This window comes from Odontesthes bonariensis, chromosome 21 (assembly GCF_027942865.1).
Source record: "Odontesthes bonariensis isolate fOdoBon6 chromosome 21, fOdoBon6.hap1, whole genome shotgun sequence".
NCBI lineage: Eukaryota > Metazoa > Chordata > Actinopteri > Atheriniformes > Atherinopsidae > Odontesthes > Odontesthes bonariensis.
In genome coordinates, this window is record NC_134526.1 from 4261016 (window position 1) to 4280254 (window position 19239).

Here is a 19239-nt window from a genome sequence, read left to right on the forward strand (position 1 = left end):
TATGCGTTCAACAGAGTAATATATCTGCATCACAAAATGGTTCTCCAGGAAAAAGTCAGACCTCACAATCCCTTGGCCCTATTTTCTCTACTTTCGTATCACTGCCTGCTGCCGACAGCCGACAGCCGCGCCTGTTACGGTGTTTGCTGCTCGGATGCAAATGTATTACTCTGTTGAACGCATATTGTTTTGAGAAGCAAAACGCTTTATTTTTAAACCCCAGCCATCTAGCCGGACTACCTTCAACAACACCAAAACGAGGCTGGAACTCTGCTCACAGGACGCAGCAGGGGGTAAGAAGATGTTCAGAAATGATGTTGCTGATATGGGATGTCACACAGCTTCATGTTAAAAGAGGCGAACTGTCCCTTTAATGTGCAAAAGTTGATCATTGGGATTGTTGTATGTCACAATTTGAAAAACGTCCTGTTTTTCAGCTTAAACCAGCTTTTGTATGTAGTTGAAGGCGAGTGCACACTTGAAATTAAAGTGTCACGGCAACCAAAGCCATCTGTACTATATTGGTACTAAATATATAACCGGATGAGAACCGTTAAGAGAATCGATAAGGACCCGAATCGATATCGATAATGGAAGCGGAATTGCTAAATTCTTAACGATCCCCATTCTTATCCATGATACAGAGGAACAGACATCGAACCTCACAAAAATCCGATCAGAACACCCTGGTTTCTTAGGTCCTGTTCATTGTAATATTGTTGGTGACATACTGTATGAATAATAATAATAATAATAATAATAATAATAGTAAGTCCTGAAAGGTCTCGTTTCCTTCCTGAAAAGGCAAACATGCTAATTTTTATGCACAAAAACTGTTAATGTGCAAAAAGTTGATCTTTAGGATTGTTTTTATGTCACAATGTACATTAGAAAGAGTTCCTGTTTTTCAGCTTAAACCAGTTTTGATGTAGTTGAAGGTGAGTGCACACTTGAAATGAAAGTGTTACTGGGATTTTTAAGAATAAGAAGCATGACGTTCAGTGGCCCCGAGGGGCAAAACACTACAACATGGGACAAAATGCAACAACAAAACCAGAAATGCAGCAATTTATAAAACACAAAGACATGTCAGAATGAAGCCGAGCAGACGAGAGAAGAGAAAAACCAAAATAAAATGTTAGGAAACAAATCCGAAATGCATTTCACAACCTGATATCGAAAAAGCAAAACAGAGCGAGAGAAAGAGGAACGGCGGAGTTCCAGAAGCTGCGACAGCAAAACAGAAAAAGCAACAAACGTGTCAGAAAAACCTTCAATGAAACAGAAAAAATAATAATAATAATAAAAACGACTGAAATGGGAAATAACAAATAATCAAATAAAAACGAGTGAGTGCATACTTGAAATTAAAGTCTTACGGCAACCAAAGTCATCTTTACTATATTTGTACTAAATATATAACCGGATGAGAATCGTTAAGAGAATCGATAAGGAACCAGAATCGCTAAATTCTTAACGATCCCCATTCTTATCCATGATACAGAGGAACAGATACATAAAGCTGCTCTAATGTGATTGGCTGACAAAAAAGAACAACCAAGAATTTCACAACTTATCCCAAAAATTTCAAACTAAATGATGTAGTGCAGAGAAACTGTTGAGCGTGCGGCGGAGGAGAGGCTGTTAATGATGTGGTGGAATATCTACACAGAGTTTGGTGCACTTTAATGCTGCTCATACTCTTAGAAAAAGATCTTTCACAGCCAACACTGCTGCAGGAGAGGAGCCGGCGAGGTGGAAGGTCGGCTCATGATCCATAACAAATAGTTGAGATTCGCCACGCTGGCATCGAACCTCACAAAAATCCGATCGGGTCTGGGATCGGGTGGAGGGGCCGCTCGCTCATTTGCAGTCAGGCCATGAAAGCTGTTCAACTAACTTTCTTTTTTGCCGGTCAGAAATGTGGTCAGCTGCTCGGCTCCCCACCTGCTGCTTTATTTTTCAGTAAATCTGGAGCATAAAGACGGCTGCGGCCGATGCGGCAAGTGATTCGAGTAACACGAGATTACATAAACTGTCAGTAATGAGGCACCGGGGGACGGCAGCCGTGATCTGCAGAGGTCGGGCGCAAACATCCTGCCTCACAGCTGAACGAAACGCATCCGGAGTGTAATTCTACAGCCTTAACATGAACGGATACATGCAAAGAGACAGGCGGGGGTCCGAGAGGGCGCCGCACTCATCGCAGAGGTCACACGATAAAAAAAAAAAAAAAACATAACAATGATACACAAAAACGCTGCTGATGCGGGGAAAATATGAGGACTTCAGAAGCACGGGGAAATGTATGTGAGGGTCATTTTACTGAGCAGCACCATTAACATCGCTGCCCTTGTCTGGAGTGAAGCTCAGATCAGTCACTCACACACTCACAGAGCAGGGTTTTCTCCTCTTTTTCACCCTCAGAGAAGGAGGTGATCTGAGAGGTCGACATTTTAACTGCAGCGCTGAGGAGATGGCTTCCTTTCACCTTGACGGGCGTATAATGAACATTTTTCATTTCCAGCTTAGCTTCACTTACAGAGTCAGTCAGCTATTTTCCCTTTGAACCTTTTCTTTTCAGCGCTCTGACATTTCCCTCTGTGGTTTTGCCAGGATGATCTTCACAGTAAATTTGTGCCCCCTTTTTTAAAAAAGAAATAGGTTACATTTCTGCGCTCATTTCCATAAAGGTCCCCGTACAACACAAACAGGCCTACGGTGCAGCGTGAAGCACAAACAATATGCTAATCACACCTGTTTCAATTAGAGCCTGGGTGTCCATGAAATCCATATCATTACTTACTTATTGTTTTGCATTTTGCCTGAAAAAAAGGCTGCACTTTGAAGCAGGGAGACTAAATATTTGACTGATGGGTGAATGAATGCGCATGAAGTCGGCTCAGAAATGAGGAATATGTGAACTGCAATACTATAGAGAGCATAACCACACATATGGAGATTGGTAAAGGTGAATAAAAACACATAATAACAGAGATTACACAGCTAAAATAATGAAAAGAGGAGCTGGGCTTCTCCCACACTGGAAAAAATCTAAATCTTACCAAGTATATGTGTCTCATTGAGTATCTCATTACACATTTACACTCATTTATACTCATTTCTAGTCAAAATATCTCATTACACTTAATATAAGACACAACTGCCTAACAAGTACTATTTCAGCCAGATATAGGGACTTGTTTTAATACAATACATCTGGAATATCTTGTTAAGTGAAAAAGTCTTGAAAACATCTTGTTTTGAGTCAGATTTCATATGAAACAAGCTTTTTTTTTATTCCAATTAAATTTTTAAGCTAATTTCAAGATCACTTTTACCTCAAAAGTCCTAAATATCACATCTTATTTCAAGAAATCTTGACAAGCCGATTTTCACTAGTTCCATTGGCAGATTTTTTGGCTTATTTCAAGCAAAAACGTCTTTTATTTGTTGTTTTTTTACTTATTTTTGGAGGGGCATTTTTGTCCAGTGCAGCTAGCTTTTGATGGCATTCAATGCGGAGAGCAGTTTTAGGCAATATTTTCTGCATTCATGCAGCCTCTTTCATACGGCCGTATTATCGCTCTTTCCAAAGCAGGCGGAAGAACCAAACACCAGCCTTTTCGTCACACAGATCTTTGCCTTCAGAACGTTTAGATCAAATCAAGCACGTCAATTTTTTTCAAACGGTATCTAAAGAATTCAACACCGGAGATTGACCACTAATCTTCCAGATAAGGCGCTCTAAAGATGGAGCAAAACACACAATCCACTAATGTTGTCAGCGGTGTTTAAAGACCATATCTGAAAGTCAATTTTTTTTTAAATCTTGCTACATGTCCGTGTGCCCTTTTTTTGTATCCAATACGACACAAAACTAACAAAACTGCACTTAAATCACGTATGATTTCCACAGATTTACATGCAGTTGGCAAAAGAAACTATCAGCATCAAACGTTTTCTATCGAACAACGAGAAAAGTCGAGCGTCGCAGACAGGCAGAGAAGAGGAGGAACAGGTGAAGTCTGCATCAGTTAAAGCTGCTTTAGCTGAAATAATACAAGGAATGAATAAATCACATCACTGTAGATTAAATGAAAGTTTACCAGTGGGTCTGAATCTGCCGAAAAGTAAGCTTTGTACACCTTAGAATAAGAAAACATTTCAGCCCTGGACTAGCAGAGCGGACAGAGAGGGAAACTCTGGCTAATTTAATGTATATTTACATTATTATCCAGCAGCTTTTCCAGTGTTCCTTAGGTTAATGGTTAATTATAAATTAGTAGATAGTTAGAAGTTCACGTTACATCACCTGAACGCCTCCTTAAACTAAACAACAGGCAATGAAAAATGTTACCCTCTCAGTTTCTGTAGCTTTAATGTGGACAAACGCACTTATTACATGTTTTCTGGTGAAAACTGTGCTGCAGATCTGCAGGTCAAGATATATAAAACACGAGAGAACAGACCTGCTGCACCCAAAACAACTTAACCTCCTCGTGTTGGATACAAAAGGTTCAAATGTGTGCCGACTACCATTTAAAATACATTTTTTTCTGTTGGTTAACGATACAGAAACTTTTCCTGGTTAATAATCTAGAATAATAAATGATAAAAACGACCTTAAAAGTGAAACCAAGATATCAGAACTAAACTGTACAAGCAGCAGGAGGCCAGAAACTTCAGTTTCTTTACTGTTTTAGATCAAATGTTTCAGCTTAAAGCAGTGAATATATTCCCTAACATTCTCAGCCAGCCTATTCAGCTCTATTACCGCATTATATATCTGAAAAGACAGCATCTATTTTAGTTTGAGTCACTCTTAAAACCCCCACCAAAAAAAAAAGGAACAAGAAAATATCTTCAAACACAGTTAGTATTATCTGTGGCTGCTGCAGAGGATTATGGTTTGTTGAGGCTGAGATAAGCACTGTAGGTAGTCTGCCCACTACTGGCAGAGAGAAGACTTCTATGTGGGTTTTTCTTTCACACCTGGGATCGGGACATTTTTTTGGTTCAGTTGAAAATGTTGCATCCCTCCATATCCCACAGAAAACCAGTGTACAGTAGAGATTAGTTACCCTTAAACCCAAAGCCTAACTGTAAATAACGCCTGCATTCAGCGGAGCTTTAACCCTCCTGTTGTCTTGCGGGCCAAAAGTGAGCCACTACCATGTTTAGCTGTAGAAAAAATACCTTAAACTATCTTTTTCCAACTTGAAATGTTATGACTTTTCCTAAAGGGACCCCATCATTAGAAACAGTCATACATTATTTTTGTTTATGTTTCCATGTGGGCTGTACACCACTTAATTCAGAAGTAATTACTTCACATTTATATAATAGCAATAATAAACCTTTATTATGTAAAAGAAAACTGAGAAAACAAGAAAACTGTTGGTCCAACTGACAGTTGGTTTGTGGTAATAAAAAAAAAAAGTGTAATCCTGAAAACTGGTGATTGTCTTTTTGTATTGTGTAACAAAAAATACATGATAAAAAATGTATTGAATTGGGTTGAATAGATAAATAACAGGTGGTTTCATCATACAAAATAGATTTTGAATTTAAAATTCAATTAAGTTGCTTTATTTCGGGGCTTTGGTAGGGCGGGGCATTTCTGACCCATAGGACAAGGGGAGTAAACACAATGTTAAGACCACACAAGGGTTAAATGAAAACGTATTGGCTGTGTTGGTTCTTTTTTTGTGGGATGTTTTATATGTAGAAATGCATATTTTAAAAAAGGGACTTTAGTATGTTGTGGTAAAAGTGGCTCTGCCCTTGATTCTGCCGCCAATCTGAGTATCACTGCTCTAGATGCACAAAAAGTAACAAACATCAGATGCTCCAAAATCTCAAGAAAATCCTGACATGTAATCAAAATGCAAAACAAGACCCCACATGCTCGCAAATATGCTCATGCCCACATTTGGCCGCACAGGGGGGGCTGGCAGGGCGCGTTCCAAGACAGCTGGTGGAAAGCGGGTGCGCTCTGGCTGCTACAAGGAGCAGATTCAGGTGGCATCTGTGCCTCCTGTTGCAGCGCAATAGTAGAAACACTAAAAGTGAATTACAACATTAATGATAGTGCTCTGCAAGCTGTCGTTCCATATTACACATCCATTATTCCTTGCATGGGTACTCAGAGGCATCGTGAAGGAACAGAACCACCCCCTCCGCCTCCCCGCCACCACGTCTACAGAAAAAAAAGGAGCAGTTGTTGAGAGGAGCGTAGGTTTATGGAGTAACCAGCGTACCATGGCACCAGCACGCCGCAGTGCCGACTGGATGACAGATTTTTCTAAACTCCATTTCCATCCCTCACTTCATCTTTCAAGCGACCAACCTCCCACCTCTGACCACCTTTCCTCCACGTCTCTGCACTACCGGCGCTATTTCAAACAACGTTTGTTTGATCTTGCCGCCCTCTGCAGCTGAATGAAATCAATCTGGGAGAGATGACATATGTGAACAGAAATGATTGGCCACGAGAATAACATGCATTTGAGGGCATGGAGCTCGTGGCCTCTGCCTGGAAGGGGAACAAACACTCTCACACACACACACACACACACACACACACACACACAGAGAGAGTGACCGTTGCATGTCTGATAGGCATCTCCGAGCTGTCACCCATCCCCACACTTTCAATAACTTCAAATCCCCTGAAAACTTGGAGAATAAAGGCAGAGTCGATCACTCATAGCTCCCTTCACTTGGCTTCTTCTCTACAGGGAAATAACAGCCGAAGGAGAAAAACAAAGTCGGGATCCCAGCCTCTTCCGCAGAAAAGCTCCAGCATCCCCGGAGGACACGGGGAGAGCACTTCTTTCATCACCGTGGTTAAGACACAATAACAAAAGATTCATTTATGATGCCGCGACACAAATAGAACGCAGGTATAAACCAAGTCAGAGGGAGGATCAATGCTAATCAAGTGAGGATTTTTAAGAATAAGAAGCATGACGTTCAGTGGCCCTGAGGGGCAAAACACTACAACGTTGGACAAAATGCAACAACAAAACCAGAAATACGGCAATTTATAAAACACAAAGACATGTCAGAATGAAGCCGAGCAGACGAGAGAAGAGAAAATCCAAAATAACATGTTGGGAAACAAATCCAAAATGCATTTCACAACCTGATATCGAAAAAAGCAAAACAGAAAAAGCAACAAATGTGTCAGAAAAACCTTCAATGAAACAGAAAAACAACAAATAATCAAATAAAAAACTGAAACGGGAAAAAACAACAAATAATCAAATAAAAAACAACTGAAACGGGAAAAAACAACAAATAATCAAATAAAAAACGACTGAAACGGGAAACAAATAATCAAATAAAAACGACTGAAACGGGAAAAAACAACAAATAATCAAATAAAAAAAGACCGAAACGGTAAAAAACAACAAATAATCAAATAAAAAACGACTGAAACGGGAAACAACAACAAATAATCAAATAAAAAACAACTGAAACGGGAAAAAACAACAAATAATCAAATGAAAAAACGACTGAAACGGGAAAAAACAAATAATCAAATAAAAAAACGACTGAAACGGGAAAAAACAAATAATCAAATAAAAAAACGACTGAAACGGGAATCGCAACGTTGTGCTCTTATTCATCACATTTTTTTGCTGTTTTACTCTATTTTCTTAGATTTAATTTGATCATTTTTACTTTTCTACGATCCCATTTTATCATGTTTTGTGTGTTCAGCGTTTTCGTCGTTTCTGAAACGTTTTCTGCACAGATTGTGAGTCATTACGCCCCAATTCGTTTAGTTAAATGTCATGTTTAGTGACATTTACTTGTGTTTTTGTTCCCCTTTTTAAAATGTCGCATTCCTTTGATTTGGAGTTTTTATTGTTTTGCGAGTAGTTGTCATGTTTAGTGATATTTTGCTTCATTTTTGGGGGGTTTTCTTGCGTTTCGCCCCTCAGAGAAAGGCCACCGCGACTCAACTCAAAACCAGCCTACACTTTTCTATAGGAATCGGTTTGTAATTTGGATTTGTTTGATGGCGGGGTCGATCGGCGGGGCCTCCCTGAACAGCGTCTGGCATCGTCAGCTCATCCAGCCACAGATCTCGGCTGCCAACTGCCTGTGATTTCTTTATTCAGGAGAGAGTGCCACAAAATGTGTTGTACTTGAGTGTTTCACAATTACCAGCTGATTATATCTGCCGCATTAGCATATTAAAAGGAAGACTACTTGAACACACTGATAATGTCTGAGTGTTGCAAATAATTTCCCCACTCATTATCGACGGCAGGCACCAAGATCTGGGAAAGGGAATGTCGATAAATACCCGTAAACCTTTACTGTGTAAATAACAACAATTACAGAGAAATTAGATCAGGCTGTGCTGGTGAAAAGGGAGATAATTCTAATTAAAAACTCACAGATATGTGAGCCAGAAAGCATAAAGCACATCACATCTTTCTATAGGAGAGAATTGATATTTACTCGTGTGTTAAAATCTTTTGTGCTGCTGAGAAACTGCCACTAAACCGAATCACTAGTCTTCCTTTGGAATAAAAAGCAAGGATAAAACATCAATATTTAATCAGAAAAAGACTGAATCTCATTGAAGTTTCAACTTTGTTTGTTTTTCGTGAAGACGGGTCTTCTGGGCTTTAAAAAATGTGATTGTTTGACATAGAATACCTTTAACTTTTGTATAAGAAACCTGTTTTTTAGTAGGAAGTAGGATAGCGGACATGTAGTTCTCCAGGCTTTCTGAAATTCTTATAAAGTTTGACTTTTTCAATCATTTTCAGTCCAGTTCTTGTACCTGAACATTTTCAGAGGAATGCGTTTGTTTGTTAAGCAACTTAACTCTGACCTATGAGTCATTCGGGCAGAAAAAAGGCTCCCAACTCAAGGGATGAACCAAGACGCATCATTTGTTCCCATTTCTTTAGAAAAACAGCAAAGATAACACAGTGTGACAGACAGAAAACAGGATTTCTGCAGCAACAAGGTGATTCCCAAAGAGCTGTTAGCTGAAAACTTGGCATATCTCAGCATGGTGTGCAGCGTGTCCTTAAAACATTTGAGGAAACTGGACAAGTGGAGGACAGAAGAAGAAGTGTCAGGCCTAAAGAACTATCTCCAGCAGATGAACAGGATCTGAAAGTGATGTCCTTAAGAAAGAGGAAAACATCCAGCAAAGACCTGACACAGGAGGTGAGAGATGCATCTGGACCTTCAGCTGATCCATCTGCTGTTGGCCCAAGCCTCATCAGAAATGGGCTCCATGGAAGGGTGGCTGTCAGGAAGCCGTTCTTAAGGAAGGGAAACAGGGAGAAAAGGCTGAGCTGGGCCAAAGGACACAAGAAGTGGGCTGAAAATCAGTGGCAGCAGGTCTGATGGAGGGATGAATCCTCCCCAGAGCCCGGAGCTCAACATTACTGAAGCAGTGTGGGATCATGTTGCCAGAGAACGCAACAAAAGGCAGCCCACATCCAAAGAAGAGCTTTGGGATGTCCTTCAAGAAGCCTGGAGAACGATTCCTGAAGACTCCTTAAAGAAAGGCCCGAAAGCTCGTCTGAGAGGGTTCAGGCTGTGCTGGAGGAGAAAGCAGCTCAGAGCAGATATTCACTTTAAAGCTGCTAAATATTATATAAAACTCGGCTTATATACATTATTCTTCCATTTATGTTGGTACGTCACCTCACGTATTTCCCATTTTCCCTGCAGAAAACAGAGACTTGAAGGGTGACTCATGACATTAGCTCAATAAATGAATTAATAATTTGCACTTTAACCATTTTACAGCAAAAAAATTCTGCTGTAAAAGGCTGTTTTAGCATAAAAATAGATATTTGGCATACATATACCATCACCTACTGTATGACATCATAGAAATATGTTAATCCTCACCCATAAACATATTAAACTACAATACAGTCATTTTAATGTACACAACAAATGAGAATGTGTACTTTCTGAAGTATTTCAGTGGTTATTTTCAGAGGTTTCAGGCTTTTTTTATGGAAGAGACAAATGAAAACTGCACTTCCTTTGTTGCGTGCTGCTTTTTGGACGAAGCCCAAAGCTCTTTAAAAGCCGGGATGTTGCTGGATCTCCGTCTTCCACCGCAGAGCAGCTTAAAAAAAAAGCACGTGAAGGAGACTGAATGTCATGGACTCCATCAACGTGCCAGTTTGTGTTCATAACGCCGTCAAAGTAGGTTTTCATGGGCAGAAACCTCAGCGTGGGTCAAACAATCGCTGAGTAATAAACATGTAGAAGAGGCTATCATCGCCCCCCTGCAGGCGTGCGATGGTCATTTTGGGGATTTTTGCCTCTTTTTGAAGAGTTGTGATGCCTTCATGTGCTGTGAAATAATTCTTTTGACAATGTTAAGTAGATTTCACCCTTCTTTCTCTCGAATTTCACCTCCAGCACTGTTAATCAATACACACTTTTCTTGCCCTTTTCCCTCTTCCATACACTTATCTCCCTGTCTGACCAAACTGGCAAATTTGTGCTCTTAATCAGCTCTCCTTGCTTGTCTCTTCACTCCAGGCTGGCGACACGCTTCCCTTCCCCCTTAATTCCCCCAGCTCTCAACAGACAGGCGCACTGATTAACATGCATGCCCAGGTAGGAGCTCCCTCCAACACAACCCCGCTGCCCACCAGGTCCGCACGCCATTATCCCCGCTACTCAATAGCACCCATCTCGGCTCACATCTGTCGAGCCGCCGCATCCACACTCCCTTAATTAGCTTTACAACTTTCCCCCTCTTCTGGGTGGAAAATAAGGGGATAAATTTGTGGTCGGCGCACAGATAAAAATAAAAAAAAGGAGAGAGACAAACACTGAATGCTGAAGGAGGATTAAATGGTTTATGTGTGGGACAAAGTTTTACATTAATTCCTAACGTGTTCCAGGTCCAGCTTCATCGGGAAAAGCCCATCTTCCTCGCCATCTTTCCACCTGCAGCTGACGACCCCGCCAGCGTCTGCTTTATCTTCTCAGCCTCCCACTCTCATCGATCCCCCCCCTTTTTTTTTCGTTTGAAACATTTTCAGGAGAGAAAGTAGTCGTTTAGATCCCCAACGTGTTGAAAACCTGACAAAATACCGGCTGTTTACAATTCTGTTCCCACGAATTCGGTGCTACTAAAGCTAGCCGCAGTGAGCAACGCACTTCCGGTTATTTTCACAAAATAAAATACCCGTTGCCTTTTATCATAGGGAAAGCCATTACGATACAATTGGTGCTTTTGTTTTGAAAACAGGAAGTGAACCTACCCTCGTTGTAGCTAGCTTGAAACTGCCGTTTTGACAGGAAATGACGATCGGCGACGTCACGTTACGTTGCATCTTGGGTAGTTTGAGTATGAGTAGTAACCTCATGATGCATACCCAACATTTAGGAGAATCTAGTATGCATCCGGGAACTTCTCGCTTACTCAAACTCGCATACTAACTCAAAAAGTTAGTAAGAGTAGTAGTATGCGGTTTCGAACACAGCCAATGTGTGTGAGCTCGACCGGCCTGCCTGCAGTCCACATCTGTCTCCTGTTGAACATGTTGAGCATCATGAAGAAGAGAACCAGACAACAACAACAACCAGGGACTGCTGAGCAGCTGAAATCCTGGATTCAGCAGGAATGGACCCAGATTCCTGATTGTTGCTGAAAAACCAGCAACAATCAGTTCCCAAAGCGTTGAAAAGTGTCATTAAAGGAAGCTGATACCACTGAAAGCTGAAGGAGGATGAAACGGACTGTGTTTATGTGTGGGACAAGTTTTACATTAATTCCTAACGTGTTCAAGGTACGGCTTCATTGGGAAAAGCTCAAGGCTGTGTTAGAAACCGCATACTTCTCCTATTTCTCCTCCTACCCATACTAACTTTTTTGGAGTTAGTATGCGAGTTTGAGTAAGCTAGATTCTCCTAAATGTTGGGTATGCATCATGAGGTTACTACTCATACTCAAACTACCCAAGATGCAACGTAACGTGACGTCGCCGATCGTCATTTCCTGTCAAAACGGCAGTTTCAAGCTAGCTACAACGAGGGTAGGTTCACTTCCTGTTTTCAAAACAAAAGCACCAATTGTATCCTAATGGCTTTCCCTATGATAAAAGGCAACGGGTATTTTATTTTGTGAAAATAACCGGAAGTGCGTCGCTCACTGCGGCTAGCTTTAGTAGCGCCGAATTCGTGGGAACAAAATTGTAAACAGCCGGTATTTTGTCAGGTTTTCAACACGTTGGGGATCTAAACGACTACTTTCTCACCTGAAAATGTTTCAAATGTTGCTAAAGTTTACAGAGTTTAGAGCTTAAGGGAAATCAGCTTCAGGCCGGCTGATTTCGGCTCGGGCAGGAGCGAAATGCATTGTGGGTAAACGCTCTGCATACTGTCTGATTGATGAGTATGGAAGTATGCGGTTTCGAACACAGCCAGTCTTCCTCGCCATCTTTCCACCTGCAGCTGACGACTCCGCCAGCGTGTTTTTTATCTTCTCAGCCTCCCACTCTCATCGATCCCCCCCCCCTTTTTCTTTTTTTTTGCTCGTCATCGACTGCTTCAAACCCGCTCGGACCTTTTGATCCTCACCCCTCCATCGGTTTCTCACATTTGAGTTGTCGCTGGTGCTAATCTGCTCCGCTCTCTGCATTCTCCACCGGCTGCACGTTTGTCAGCAGCTCCCGAAACAAACCAAGGAAGACGGCAGTGGGGGAAAGAAGAGGCATCCAATTAATATGAAATTGTCTCCAGAAGTCAATAAGGTTTTAGTTCCACTTGAGTGTGTCTAAATGTGCAGAGTAAGGCTAATTATAATCCCATGGAGTATTTATACTATTTATGCTTCGCTCCTGTCATTACTACATGCTGTAATCCTCCGACCCCTGTTGTGTGCATGTGCTGATGAGCCTTATGCCGGCTGCCAAAAAAAAATACTTGTTTCCCCCCCACATTCCCGAAAGGCTCGGGCAACTATCTTTTTACGACATTAATCACAGTTTCTATGGCAATGAGCATCGAACAATATCATAATCAGCGCTTCCATCGAGATTGGAGTTTGAATCCAGGAGGGCAAAGGTTGCCGTGCAAAGAAGAACAATGAGCTATTTTAGTCAAACTGCTATTCTACATACATGGCAGCTTCATTAGAACTACCCACTGGGTGCGTAACCTCCTGCAGGCCTCCAACCAATCGTCTCCCGTATTAGAAATACTAATCTCCTATGTGTGTTTCACCCTCCATCTTTCCTTCCATCCAGCAATTATGCCCCCTGCCATCAAAAGCCATCAAAACAGTAATTTCACTTTCTCACAGCCGGGCTTTTTTCATATTTCCTTCTCGTGAAAGGCCTGAATCATCCCCTTATCTCCATGGCTATTACACAGTGTGCATGAGAGTGAAAACAATGGGCTTGGCGTGATGAGATCATGGCACTTCATTTCTCCGAGGCCACTCCGGTAGACACAAAAGACAATCTAACCAGCAGCGAGGAGGACGGGGATGGCGAGGGCTGGAGGATTTCTCGGTCACTGAGCCCAGGGCTGCGAGGCGGGTCATCCCCAGTAATAAGAGAGGGAAAGAAGACGGAGAAAGGAGGGGGGAGAGATGTGATGGCAACAGTGGTGAAGGGTCTCACAGCCTCGGTGGAGGTTTCTGAGGAAGCCGAGGTCAGTGACTGGAACTCAAACTTGGATCCTTTATTCCTGCTTGTGTATGAAAACCCTTAGAGAGTTGAGCGGTGCTGTTGCTCTTTGAGCACAGTGCTGTTGCTTGTGAGGCAGTTTGGTCAGAGAGAGAGGGAGAAGGAGGGAGTGCTTGACTGAAGAGGATGTGGCAGAGTGAAGTGACAGGCCTTGGGAGGAAGAGGCAGGAGGCTGCAGGAACAGACAGCCTCACTAGTGACTGAAACAGCAGGTCTGGGATCCAAGAGTCTTCACTTCACTCGCTTCTTCTGGCTGGAGTTATCTCAATTTCTCTCTTTTCTCTCAGTCACTCAGCATTCCAGAGTGGACCCGTCTTTTTCTCAGGCTATAACGAAGTGGTCCTCGCTCAGAGAGAAGGCATGAACAGGCAGGACTGTCCGACAAACACTGGACTGGGTCTGAATAAAGAAGGGATTTTTTTCCCCCTCCTGCTTCATAATACATGTGATATTCTCATGAAGCGAGTGATTCAATTTGAGAAACTCGCAGGTCATTTGATATTCAGCCCTTTGGGGAGTTACCTCGTGATTCTGAGAAAAGTGTTCGAAACCGCATACTTCTCCTACTACTCCTACTAACTTTCTGAGTTAGTAAGCAAGTTTGAGTAAGCGAGAAGTTCCCGGATGCATACTAGATTCTCCTAAATGTTGGGTATGCATCATGAGGTTACTACTCATACTCAAACTACCCAAGATGCAACGTAACGTGACGTCACCGATCGTCATTTCCTGTCAAAACGGCAGTTTCAAGCTAGCTACAACGAGGGTAGGTTCACTTCCTGTTTTCAAAACAAAAGCACCAATTGTATCGTAATGGCTTTCCCTATGATAAAAGGCAACGGGTATTTTATTTTGGTGAAAATAACCGGAAGTGCGTTGCTCACTGCAGCTAGCTTTAGTAGCGCCGAATTCGTGGGAACAAAATTGTAAACAGCCGGTATTTTGTCAGGTTTTCAACACGTTGGGGATCTAAACGACTACTTTCTCACCTGAAAATGTTTCAAATGTTGCTAAAGTTTACAGAGTTTAGAGATTAAGAGAAATCAGCTTCAGGCCGGCTGATTTCGGCTCGGGTAGGAGCAAAATGCATTGTGGGTAAACGCTCTGCATACTGTCTGATCAATGAGTATGCAGTTTCGAACACAGCCGATGTGCTGAATTTAGATAGAAGAAGAAGAGAGTGATGTGCAAACAGCTTCAGACAGAATTAAATCTAATGCGGAGACATGATTAGAAATTTTGTTTTTCAGTTTGTAAAATCTTCTGGAAAAAGATCCAAGTCTTGTTTTAACAATGCTGAATATTTAAGGACTGAGGAGACCAACTAGTTTCATGAAATATTTTTGCATTACAAAAGGATTTCAGCTGTTTTGGTCGTATTTTTTTTTTAATTTCTTCGCCTAATAGGTGACAAATAATCACTCAGAATTCAAACTGGCCTCATCAGAAATGGGCTCCATGGAAGGGTGGCTGTCAAGAAGCCATTCTTAAGGAGGGGAAACAGGGAGAAAAGGCTGAGCTGTGCCAAAGGACACAAGAAGTGGGCTGAAAATCAGTGGCAGCAGGTCTGATGGAGGGATGAATCCTCCCCAGAGCCCGGAGCTCAACATTACTGAAGCAGTGTGGGATCATGTCGGCAGAGAACGCAACAAAAGGCAGCATTCGAGCTTCTAACTTTCTCTGTGGGAGATCATCTGCATTTCCATTTACAGACGTTTCCATTAATCACTGCTCCTCCTTCCTGGTTTCATGGCAACACAAAGAAATGAGGGGTGGTCCAGCGTTGCAGCTGCTTTGCTTCTCGCTCATATTTCCCCATTTGGCAGTGCAGCCGATGCATTATTGGCATGCAGCATGCTCGGACTCCCTGCGTAACAGCACTGATACTAAGTGGATCACAGCAGTGAACGCTCTGGGAACTCATTGGCTTTCCCATTAATGTCCATACAATATCAAAATCTATACGACACTTGCTGGAGTTGTGAAATGATCACAGCGCAGATGAAGTCTTTATTCACTGTCATGTGATCTCTGCAGTGATGTTGGGAGGTCACGGATGTACAGCGATTTGCACATGAACACCATATAATCATATTAGAAGCATACATAATATAATGTAGCGTATTCAAGTTTCAAGGCTCTGCCACTTCCCTCCCTACCCATCTATAAAAGGAAATTAAAAGATCACCTGTACTCTATGGGACTGTCTTAATACTACTTCTCTTTTTTGTTTATAGTTGCCATTGCAATTCAGTTTATTGATTTATTGTAATTTATTTCTTGATTTATTGCTTGATTGTTGATTTTTGTGATGTTGTTTTTATTCTTTTCTCTCTCATTAATCCATTTGTTGTTTTATCCTGATAAGATACATTTCATTTTGTTTATTTATCTTAATGGTGAGTAATAATAACCTCTCCAGCACTGATTCATTGCAGCTTATCATTTATTATCTATTGTATATATATTTATTTATTTATTTTATTCTATTTCTTTCTTTTACGTGATATACTCTTGTTTGTAATGTTTTATTAAAGTGCAAATAAACAAGAACTTGATATTCATAAGATGCGAAAACATAGAGGAGAAACAATAACCATCAGAAAACGCTTCGTCACACATTTGAAAATACAAATAAATAAAAATATGTTCATGTATTCATCATATACACATTCAGCATTCAAACTGGAGTTTTCCTGTAAGATCCAAACAAAGTGGTTCCCTTCTTAAACTCCATGTACTCATGAGGCACAATCTGATTTACAGACGCATTTTCCAGCTCCCACTTCCATTACTGAGCCGTGTTTCTGTGTCTTCAACTCTGCATTTATCCACCAAGCTGCAGCACACACACGCACACACGCACACACGTGCACACTTCCTCCATCTCTCACTCCATCTCTCTTCCTCTTTTTCTCATTGGAAAGGGGGAATCGGGTGGGGTGGAATGATCGTGTTAGGGGGTTCACAGAAGACTGACTGTTTATTATTGTCTTCGGCCCACTTAACTCTGACAGTAACAGAATGAGATGGGGAGAGAAGCGAGTGCCATTAATCACGATGTCGGGAGGGCCTGAGTCGAGCGGAGACGCATCCATATCGCATGTGCCTGGGAGAGGAACACAAAGTGATTTTCAGGCCAGCCGGCCTCGCAGTGCTGCTGTGCAGCTTCCAAGTTGAGGCTGCTGGCGGATGAAGAGTGGAGGAGGAGGAGGAGGGGGGGCGGCTATTCACACTCGATCTTCTTCAAATCTTCTGACACTGCACCTCCAGCCACCTCCGTTTCCAGCCAACTTAAACAAGGATCGGTGCGATTAAAAAGCCTAAAATGTCTTTTGCATGAGGTCAGAGTATCACTGAGGGAGGAAACGTCTTAACTAGCTTCTTTTCTTTTATTGTGGGTCAGATTGTAATGTTGGTAACAGCGGCGGCTCCTCCATAGGGGCGATTTGTGCGACGCACTACCAAACACAGAGTTTTTTGTTTTGTTTTTTAATCTAGTTGCTAAGGTGAGACTGATCTGCTGTAGGCACACTGGTTGTATATGTCATTGTCCAATCAGATTAAGGTCGCGCCTGGTGTTGCTACGCCCATTTTGTGCGATTTCTGTCAGGGTCGAATTTGCACCAGGAAGCTCCCATTGACATGAATGGGACCTCGGTTTTTTTCAAAAATCCTGCTCCCAATGCATTTTCTATGAGGGTTTATGTGCTCGCACAAACGACACACAACGTGCTTTCGTCATATGTCTGTTGCGCGGGACCATGAACGTTCTACTTGTGTGCTAGCTGGATGGTTTGCGCCTTAATGTTTGGCATTTCGGCTTGTTACTTTCTTCAAACCTTCCCTTCCAAAATTAAAGCTGTCATGAAAGAAAAAAAAAAAAACATTCTACTTGTTGTTGTAACATTGTGGTTTTCAATAAAGAAAAAAAAAAAAAAAAAAACATTCTATGAAGAAGATGGCGAGTATCGAGTGCAACAATGCGTTAGTGTTTCTGACAGAAGTGCCCTTTAGTCGTCGTACTAATGCGGAGAAGGAAGTTTGGAAGAATTTTGCAGGATTTTCGGGCTCGCCTTGCGAGGCAAAGATGAAACCCAGGGCTCCACCAACCCTGCTATTTTTCCAGGTAGTATTTGATGTAGCTAAATAACTTACCCTTTTGTGCTCAATCATTGACTTGTAATGATTTAAATCTTTTATATAATGTTGACATAATATAATTCTTCCGGCGAACAGTTCAAAACCAGTGTGCCTCATATGCTCCGAAAACGCGGCATGAATTAAAAGCGGCAACGTGAAGCGCCACTACCAAACGAAGCACAGGTCCTTTGAGCAAAGTTATCCCCTGAAGTCCGAGCTGAGGGCACGCAAAATAACCGAACTGCAAGCACAGTATGACAGGTCTACCTGACTCATCACACATGCATTTACAGCCCAGCAACGTGCAAACGAATGTTTGTCAAAAACAAATACCGTTCTGGGCTCAACAATGAACACCTACATGTCTGCATGATAATGGCACTAACTCCATTCCAACCAAGATTTAAATTACTGGCAAGTCAGCCACATTCTCATTTTTATCATTAAGAAAAGTAAAAGAAGAAGAATTAAAAGAGAAAAGAGAAAAAGAAAAATTCTTTTTTTTCTTGAAAAGTATGCCCTCATTACCTCCTTATTTTAAGAACAAAGAAGAGAAAATCTTATGTCAATGCTCTGTTTGCACTTTTTAGTTGTTTTCTGAGTTGACTTTTTTACTTGAATTGCCTTTGATTCCTCAGGTTGGGACATCTTTAATTTAAGAGAAAAATGAGTTATTCCACTCGGTTTGCACTTTTTTATTTCTTTTTTCCTTTAATATGAAATAAAGGCCTTGAATTTATTTGATTGAGACCACTTTTATTTATGGTAAAAGAGATAGTTGTACACTCAGTTCATTTCCTGCATTAATTAACCATAGCTATTGTTGCAACCATATGAAAATGTGGACATAGGCTGGACTTCGGTTCGGACCTACTACTTGGACAAAATTTAATAACTGGACCTCAGTGACTTAATTGAATCCCCCTGGTCTACTGGGTGCCATCTCATCGCTTTGAGCTAAAACTCCATCTGAGAATCACTGATTGGTTTAAAAACTGCATGATACACAGAGGTTGTGTTCAAAACTGCATACTACATACTGCATACTCATCGATCAGACAGTATGCAGAGCGTTTACCCACAATGCATTTCGCTCCTGCCTGCGCCGAAATCAGCCGGCCTGAAGCTGATTTCTCTTAAGCTCTAAACTCTGTAAACTTTAGCAACATTTGAAACATTTTCAGGTGAGAAAGTAGTCGTTTAGATCCCCAACGTGTTGAAAACCTGACAAAATACCGGCTGTTTACAATTTTGTTCCCACGAATTCGGCGCTACTAAAGCTAGCCGCAGTGAGCAACGCACTTCCGGTTATTTTCACAAAATAAAATACCCGTTGCCTTTTATCATAGGGAAAGCCATTACCATACAATTGGTGCTTTTGTTTTGA

At 41.5% G+C, this 19239-nt stretch overlaps 1 protein-coding gene across 10 annotated transcripts in view; it reads right to left on the reverse strand.

Moving 5' to 3' along the window:
- The window catches only part of LOC142372105 (RNA binding protein fox-1 homolog 3-like), a 616940-nt gene that overhangs the window by 460018 nt on the left and 137683 nt on the right, over positions 1–19239 (reverse strand). The gene's annotated exons all lie outside the window — the stretch shown is intronic.